We start from the raw sequence: 8,368 nt of genomic DNA, 5'->3' as shown, positions 1-8,368 counted from the left end.
CTCCCATTTCTTGGTCTTTCTTGGCTGGAATGCCAGGGCCAGTGATATTTGAGAGCCATCTGTACTGAGCCAGACGGCCAGGGGCACAGCCTCTCCTGCCCTCCTTTCTTGCTAATTTTACAAGCTCTAAATCAATCTACAAAATTTGTCTAGAGCCATAAGAAAGGAAATGGTTCATCCTTTCTCCTCTGGCTGACAATGGTGTCTGCCCTCTCTTCCCTTGGCCTCTCGTCAGAACCCGAGAGCTCGAAGTGTAATACCATTTCAATCTGTGCTTCTGGAACTTGGATCAGGCTCTACTGTTGAGTTGAAAGGCTTCAGTACCTGAGAACAATCTCAGGAATTAGGTAAAAAATAGTTCCCAGAGCATCTTTTCATGTGCCTCTTGACCATCTGTGTGTCTTCCTTGGAGAAATGTCTGTTTAGCTCTTCTGCCCGTTTTTTGATTGAGTTGTTGTTGGTTTTTTTTTTTTTTTTGATATTGAGCTGCATGAGCTGTTTGTATATTTTGGAGATTAATCCCTTGTCAGTTGCTTTGTTTGCAAATATTTTTTTTCCCCATTCTGAGGGCTTTTTCTTTTTGCCTAAAGTTTTCTTTGCTGTGCAAAAGCTTTTAAGCTTAATCAGGTCCCATTTGTTTATTTTTGTTTTTATTATTTTAGGAAGTAGGTCAAAAATGAACTCGCTGTGATTTATGTCAAAGAGTGTTTTTCCTTTTTCCTTCTAATAGTTCTGTAGTATCTGGTCTTACATTTAGGTATTTAATCCATTTTGGGTTTATTTTAGTATATGGTCTTAGGGAGTGTTCTAACTTCATTCTTTTACATAGAGTTGTTCTGTTTTCAACATCCCTAATTATTCAGTTCAGTTCAGTTCAGTCACTCAGTCATGTCCGACTCTTTGCGACCTCATGAATCGCAGCACGCCAGGCCTCCCTGTCCATCACCAACTCCTGGAGTTCACTCAAACTCATGTCCATTGAGTCAGTGATGCCATCCAGCCATCTCATCCTCTGTCGTCCCCTTCTCCTCCTGCCCCCAATCCCTCCAAGCATCAGAGTCTTTTCCAATGAGTCAACTTTTCGCATGAGGTGGCCAAAGTACTGGAGTTTCAGCTTCAACATCAGTCCTTCCAATGAACACCCAGGACTGATCTCCTTTAGGATGGACTGGTTGGATCTCCTTGCAGTCCAAGGGACTCTCAAGAGTCTTCTCCAACACCACAGTTCAAAAGCATCAATTCTTCGGCACTCAGCTTTCTTCACAGTCCAACTCTCACATCCATACATGACCACTGGAAAAACCATAGCCTTGACTAGACGAACCTTTGTTGGCAAAGTAATATCTCTGCTTTTGAATATGCTGTCTAGGTTGGTCATTACTTAGAAAAATGTAAATCAAAAATACAAAGAGATATCATCTCACACTTGTCAGAATGGCCATCATCAGAAAATCTACAAACAATAAATGCTGGAGGGGGTGTGTAGAAAAGGGAACCCTCTTGCACTGTAGGTGGGGCTGTAAATTGATGCAGTCAGTATAGACAACAGTGTGTTTTCAGTTGCTCAGTCGTGTCCAATTCCTTGTGGTCCCATGGACTGTAGCCCTCCAGGCTCCTCTGTACATGGGATTTTCCAGGCAAGAATATTGGAGTGGGTTGCCATGCTCTCCTCCAGGGGATCTTTCCAACGCAGGGATTGAACCTACCTCTCTCACGTCTCCTCTATTGCAAGTGGGTTCTTCACTGGTACCATCTGGGAAGCCTGGAGAACAGTATGGAGGCTCCTTAAAAAACAAAAATAGAACTACCATATGTCCCAGCAGTCCCACTACTGGGCATTTTCCCTAAGAAAATCATAATTCAAAAAAGACACATGCAGCCCAGTGTTCACGGCGGCACTCTTTACAATAGCCTCGACGTGGAAGCAACCTAGATGTTCATTGACAGATGAACAGATAAAGAAGATGTGGTACATACACACAATGGAATATTACTCAGGAATGGAATATTATTAAGAGGAATGAAATAGGGTCATTTGTAGAAATGTGGATGGATCTAGACAGCGTCATACAGAGTGAAGTAAGTCAGAAAGAGAAAAACAAATACTGTATATTAACATATGTATGTAGAATCTAGAACAATAGTAAAGATGAACATATCTGCAGGTCAGGAATAGAGATGCAGATGGAGAGAACAGATATGGACAAGGTGGTGGGGAGAAGGGGTGGAATGAAATGGGAGCTTGGGATTGATGTATACACAGCACTACCATGTGTAAAATAGATAGCTAGTGGGAAAGTGCTGTATAGCCCAGGGAGCTCAGCTCGGTGCTCTGTGATGACCTAGAGGGGTGGGATGGGGTGGGGGTCAGAGAGAGGCTCCAGAGGGAGGGAGCATATATATGTATGTTGTTCACTTACTCAGTGGTGTCCAACTCTTTGCAACCCTGTAGACTGCAGCATGCCAGGCTTCCCTGTCCTTCACTGTCTCCCAGAGTTTGCTCAAACTCATGTCCGTTGAATCAGTGATGCCATCCAACCATCTCATTCTCTGTCATCTCCTTCTCCTCCTGCCTTCAATCTTTCCCAGCGTCAGGGTCTTTTCCAATGAGTTGGCTCTTTGCATCAGGTGGCCAAAGTATTGGATCAGGATCAGTTCTTCCAATTAATATTCAGGATTGATTTCTTTTAGGATTGACTGGTTTCATCTCCTTTATCCAAGGGACTCTCAAGAGTCTTCTCCAACACCACAATTTGAAAGCATCAATTCTTCAGCACTCAGCCTTCTTGATGGCCCAACTGTCACCTACTTACATGACTCCTGGAAAAACCATAACTTTGACAATCTGGACCTTTATTGGCAAAGTGATGTCTCTGCTTTTTAATATGCTGTCTAGGTTGTTCATAGCTTTTCTTCCAAGGCAAGTGTCTTAATTTTATAGCTGCAGTCACCATCCACAGTGATTTTGGAGCCGAAGAAAATAAAGTCTGTTACTGTTTCCATTGTTTCCCCATCTATTTGCCATGAAATGATGACATTGGATGCCATGATCTTAGATTTTTGAGTGTTAAGTTTTAAGCCAGCTTTTTACTCTCTTCTTTCACCTTCTTCAAGAGGCTCTTTGGTTCCTCTTCACTTTCTGCAGCAAGAGTGGTGTCATCTGCATATCTGAGGTTATTGATACTTCTCTCGGCATTCTTGATTCCAGCTTGAGCTTCATCCAGCCCAGCATTTTGCTTGATGTACTCTGCACACAAGTTAAATAAGCAGAGTGACAATATACAGCCTTGACGTACTCCTTTCACAATTTTGAACCAATCTGTTGTTCCATGTCCGGTTCTAACTGTTGTTTTGTGACCTGCATACAGGTTTCTCAGGAGGCAGGTCAGGTGGTCTGGTATTCCCATTTTTTCCACAGTGTTTGTTGTGAGCCACACAGTCTAAAGCTTTAGTGTAGTCAATGAGGCATAAGTAGATACTTTTCTGTAATTCCCTTGCTTTTTTATGATCCAATGGATGTTGGCAGTTTGATCTCTGGTTCCTCTGCCTTTTCTAAATCCAGCTTGTACATCTGGAAATTCTTGGTTCATGTAGTGTTGAAGCCTAGCTTGAAGGATTTTGAACATTACCTTGCTAGCATGTGAAATGAGTTGAATTGTGCAGTGGTCTGAACATTCTTTAACATTGCCCTTCTTTGGGATTGGAATGAAAACTGACCTTTTCCATTTCTATGGCCACTGTTGAGTCAGTATACACATAGCTGATTCTCCTGTCTATACAGCAAAAACGAGCGCAATACTATATGGCAACTATACCCCAATTAAAAAAGTACTTCCCAGAATTTTGTGCTTAGAGTTGTAACTCTGCACTGAAGGACTATAGTTTTCCCGATTTTCTAGCATATAGAATTGCTTGGATACTTGAATTTCAGAATCAGTAGTGAGTTGGAGGTCATTTCATCTGACTTTGTAGAAGAAAATGCATCAATTGTAGAAATCTCTCCTCTTTTGCAAACTGGTGTCACTTCTCAGGCTTTAAATTTGAAAAAAAATAAATCCACAGTAAAGCAAGACTTTCCTCGTGGCACTCTTTCTTTCCCAGAAACCTCAGTGCTACAATAGGTGCAAGTAGTGATGGAAATCTGCCTTTCCTGCCCAGCATGCAAGAAACTGCCAGGGAAATATGCTGGTTCCATCATGCCCCGTTGAACTGTATTTTTTTAAGCTAATATGCTTTTCTGCAGCTCTCCACCTCAAAGGCCAATAGGGATTCCCGGAGATGAAGCTGAACGCTGACAGTCCATCTGCAGGGGAGGGAGAACTCTTTGATATTCATGTGCTGTGGCTCTTCTCCCTAGCAGAGCTCCCTGGCAGCCATTCCCAGCAGGGCTCAGGATTGTTTGGAGGCTACACGCTTTTGCTCTGTAAACAGGGAGGAGACATGAGGAAACTGCTTGTCCAGATGTGAATCAAGCCTCCTCCTCTGATCCTCGACCCTGCTCCATCTGTGACCTAATTATCCCTTCCTTTCTCACATGTGGCGCACCAGGCTTGGAGGAAGCCAGGCTGAGACCAGCAAAGGGAGCCTGCAGGTCATGGGCAGTTGGGCCAGCCTTCTTCTCCTTTCTCCTTTCCTCTCCCCATCCCCATCTTTTCTTTTTCACCACTGCATTCAAAAAGGCTGTGCAGTGAGAACACTGGGGAGCCAGACATCTTTAAAACATGCCCTTTGTAAGTCATCACTGTCTGTAGTCCTAATGCAAGGAGGACACGAGACAGAAGTGGTTGCCTGCTCTTAGAGCCCAGTCCTAGGAGGCTGCAGGCAAAGGGGAAAAGGGGCTCTCGTGCGTAGGGCAGACAAATGGCAGTTGCATTTCTTGAGGTGTGGGGCTGATCCCAGCAGCTGTTTAGACCCTCAGAGGGCTGTTGAGGATGTGCTGGAACCTCCAATCAAGCAGTTCTCCTGCTACGGCCGCTGGCTTTTTAAAAGCTGCCTGCCTGCTTGCCTAACATTTATTTCTATGGTGTTTTAACAATTAGGAAGACCTTCCATGTACATGACTGCACTTCATCTCATGGTAACCCATGAGAGGTATGGATTACAGTTAACCACTGTTTTATAGGCCAAAAAAGAACATCTTAGAAAGGATAAGTGCCATGCCCACAAGCAAACTCAGGAAGTTGCAAGAAGCCACACTGCTTGTGGTCTGGCTGGTCTTCCTGCTGTGCTCAGAGTTCACCATCCTCTGTCATATTTATAAAGCCTAAAGCAGTGGTCTCAAACTTGAGCATGTATCAGAAGGACCCAGAAGGCTTGTTCAAGCACCCTTTGCTGGTAGCCACCTCCAGGCTTTCTGAGGGCTGGGATGGGTCTGAAGGTTTGCATCTCTAAGAAGGTCCCAGGCTATGCTGATGCCGGTCCAGCAACCACACTTTGAGAACTGTTGGTGGCTAGAAAATCACCCTTCTGTAGTGTAAACCCATAGTTTGCTCATCTTGGGAGACCTATTTCCATGTCCATAAAGCAGTTGTAAGCTTCCCAGGTGGCTCAGTGCTAAAGAATCCTCCTGTCAAGCAGGAGACGTGTGTTTGATCCCTGGGTCAGGAAGATCCCCTAGAGAAGGAACTGGCAATCCGCTCCAGTATTCTTGCCTGGGAAATCCTATGGACAGAGGAGCCTGGCGGGCTACAGTCTTGGGGTAGCAGAGAGTCGGACATGATTTAGTAACTAACCCAGCACCATAGCAATGCAGTGTCACTGTGTTAGGCAAAGGTGTGGGGGCGTGGTGTAGGTTAGGAGCACCTGCGGAGGGTTACAGAGAGAACGTACGGTCACCAGGGGCTGAGGATGGGGGCAAGGGATAGGGAGTTTGAGATGGCCATGTACACACTGCTATATTTAAAAAGGATAACCAACAAGACTTACTGTATAGGACAGGGAACCCAATGTTCCATGTGATGTGGCAGTCTGGATGGGAGGGGAGTTTGGGGAGAATGGATACATGAATATGTGTGGCTGAGGCCCTTCCTGTGTGCCTGCAACTCTCACAACATTGTTAGTTGACTGTACTCCAGTATAAAATTAAAAGTTAAAAGAAAACACCTGTGGAAGCTGAACTGCTCATGAACGCCTCCTCTCTCGACTCAGTCTGCGCATTCCTCTCAAGCTTAGTAACTTCCAGAGGCATCATTTCCTCCAGGAAGCCATCCTGACCCTCACAGTTTGGGCTTCCCTGGAGGAAGATTCTGGGACAAAGATTTTGGTGCAATAGTTATTTGGTAAGTTCGGAAAATGCTAATACAAGGCAAGGTCTTTTCACCTCTGGAACAAAGCCCATTTCATTATAGGGGCATACATTAATTGGTGGGGATGTCTGTGAATAAACTTATAAAGGCATAATGTATGCACATATATTTCACCTTATTCTTTTAGTATCTGGAAATAGCTTAACAGCCTGCATGTTATTTATTTTGCAGTTTAAGAAAGGAAAGAATCCTGTGAAAAGAAAATATAGCACACTTGGGGTGTGAGGGTATGGGTACTCAAAGGATCACAGGCTAGGGATGGTGAGATGGGAAGACATGTGGGTGATGGAAGACCAAGTCTAAGTCCTGACTCACTGGTTCAGTTATGCTTTCCTCCCCTGGACCCTGTCAGAGTTGCTGTGCCTATGATATGCATTGGGGAGACAAAGATAAAAATCACAGTCTGTCCATATGCTAGAAGAACTCACAGACGAGTGGGGGAAGTAGATTCACAGACAGATGTGGTGAGATGCTAATTTTAAACTAACCATTTCTCTCTCTCATTCCTATTCTCCTTTGAACCTTTCTCTATTTAAGTTTAAGTAGCTAGGCTGGTCTGTGCTCATCCACTCAGGCAAAGAATATGACAATAAAAGGAAGAGAAAAAAAAGTCACTTTTTGGCTTCGGTTTTAAAGTTCCATCTTTTATTGCAAACAGAAAGGGCTCATAGTTGAGGAAAAATATTGGGGAGATAAAATGAAGATCCTTCAACTTCCACCACCCTTTAGACTAGAAAAGGAATATTTTGACTTGGAAGAAGAGAGTTGGAGAAGTCATAATACTGATGTTGCTGGATCCTGGAGTGATGGTACTGGAATCCTTCTAGTGGGTACAGTCCTGGGAAGGTGTCAGGACCCTTCCAAAAGGAGACACTCACTGGAAAATTATTATTATCATTATTGCATGCATTTGTGCTTAGTCACTTCAGTCATGTCTGACTCTTTGGAACCCTGTGGACTGCAGCCCTCCAAGCTCCTCAGTCCATGGGATTCTCCAGGAAAGAATACTGGAGTGGGTTGCCATGCCCTCCTCCAGGGGATCTTTCCAACCCAGGGATGAAACCGGTGTCTCCTGTGTCTCCTGCATTGCTGGCAGACTCTTTACCTACTGAGCCAACTGGGAAGCAACATTATCATTATTCAGTCCAGTTCAGTTCAGTGGCTCAGTCGTGTCCGACTCTTTGCGACCCCATGAATCGCAGCACGGCAGGCCTCTCTGTCCATCACCAACACCTGGAATTCACTCAAACTCACGTCCATTGAGTCGGTGATACCATCCAGCCATCTCATCCTCTGTCGTCCCCTTCTCCTCCTGCCCTCAATCTTTCCCAGCATCAGGGTGTTTTCCAATGAGTCAACTCTTCGCATGAGGTGGCCAAAGTATTGGAGTTTCAGCTTCAGCATTAGTCCTTCCAAAGAACACCCAGGACTGACCTCCTTTAGAATGGACTGGTTGGATCTCCTTGCAGTCCAAGGGACTCTCAAGAGTCTTCTCCAACACCACAGTTCAAAAGCATCAATTCTTTGACGCTCAACTTTCTTCACAGTCCAACTCTCACATCCATACATGACCACCGGAAAAACCATAGCCTTGACTAGATGGACCTTTGTTGGCAAAGTAATGCCTGTGCTTTTTAATATGCTGTCTAGGTTGGTCATAACTTTCCTTCCAAGGAGTGAGCGTCTTTTAATTTCATGGCTGCAGTCACCATCTGCAGTGATTTTGGAGCCCAGAAAAATAAAGTCTGTCACTGTTTCCACTGTTTGCCCATCTATTTGTCATGAAGTGATGGGACCAGATGCCATGATCTTTGTTTTCTGTATATTGAGCTTTAAGCCAACTTTTTCACTCTCCTCTTTCACTTTCATCAAGAGGCTTTTGAGTTCCTCTTCACTTTCTGCCATAAGGGTGGTGTCATCTGCATATCTGAGGTTATTGATATTTCTCCTGGCAATCTTGATTCCAGCTTGTGCTTCTTCCAGCCCAGCGTTTCTCATGATGTACTCTGCATAGAAGTTAAATAAGCAGGATGACAATATACAGCCTTGACGTACTCCTTTTC

At 44.3% G+C, this 8,368-nt stretch overlaps 1 long non-coding RNA gene across 2 annotated transcripts in view; it reads left to right on the top strand.

The window, feature by feature from the left end:
* Nucleotides 1–6,150: 6,150 nt before the first annotated feature.
* Nucleotides 6,151–8,368, top strand: part of LOC112584709 — a 43,588-nt gene continuing 41,370 nt past the window's right edge. For both annotated transcript variants that reach the window (XR_006550879.2, XR_006550878.2), the window contains exon 1: nucleotides 6,151–6,278. This is a non-coding gene — a long non-coding RNA (uncharacterized LOC112584709). The remainder of the gene's footprint in view (nucleotides 6,279–8,368) is intronic.

The sequence above is a fragment of the Bubalus bubalis genome, chromosome 4 (assembly GCF_019923935.1).
Source record: "Bubalus bubalis isolate 160015118507 breed Murrah chromosome 4, NDDB_SH_1, whole genome shotgun sequence".
NCBI classification, from domain to species: Eukaryota; Metazoa; Chordata; class Mammalia; order Artiodactyla; family Bovidae; genus Bubalus; species Bubalus bubalis.
This window is presented reverse-complemented; position numbering and strand designations above follow the sequence as displayed.